This window comes from Antrostomus carolinensis, unplaced genomic scaffold, assembly GCF_000700745.2.
Source record: "Antrostomus carolinensis isolate BGI_N321 unplaced genomic scaffold, ASM70074v2 scaffold25428, whole genome shotgun sequence".
NCBI lineage: Eukaryota > Metazoa > Chordata > Aves > Caprimulgiformes > Caprimulgidae > Antrostomus > Antrostomus carolinensis.
Genome location: NW_010332685.1, coordinates 1 through 321, shown reverse-complemented (window position 1 = coordinate 321; position 321 = coordinate 1).

The following is a 321-nucleotide window of genomic DNA, read 5'->3' as shown; positions in this document are numbered from 1 at the left end:
GCATGGCTTTTTCTGGTTATCCAACTTGGTGGTGCAGAGCTGGAAGAGGGGTTGCCACTCGGTGGGACAGGACATGTACCCAAGCCTTGCGCTTGCTGCAGGATGGCAAATCACATCCTCTCTCTCAGCCTTTGGGTGCTTGCAAATAAGCTGGGGCAGTTTGCTGGGTTGTGGGGTTTTGGGGGTTTTTTTGTTGGTTTCTTTGGTGGTTTTTGTTTGCTTGTTTGTTTGTTTTCTCCCAGCCAGACACCTGGAGAAGCAGCAGGATTTTGCTGCTCCTGTGTGTGTTTAAAAAACAAAACAAAAAAAACCCAAAAAACC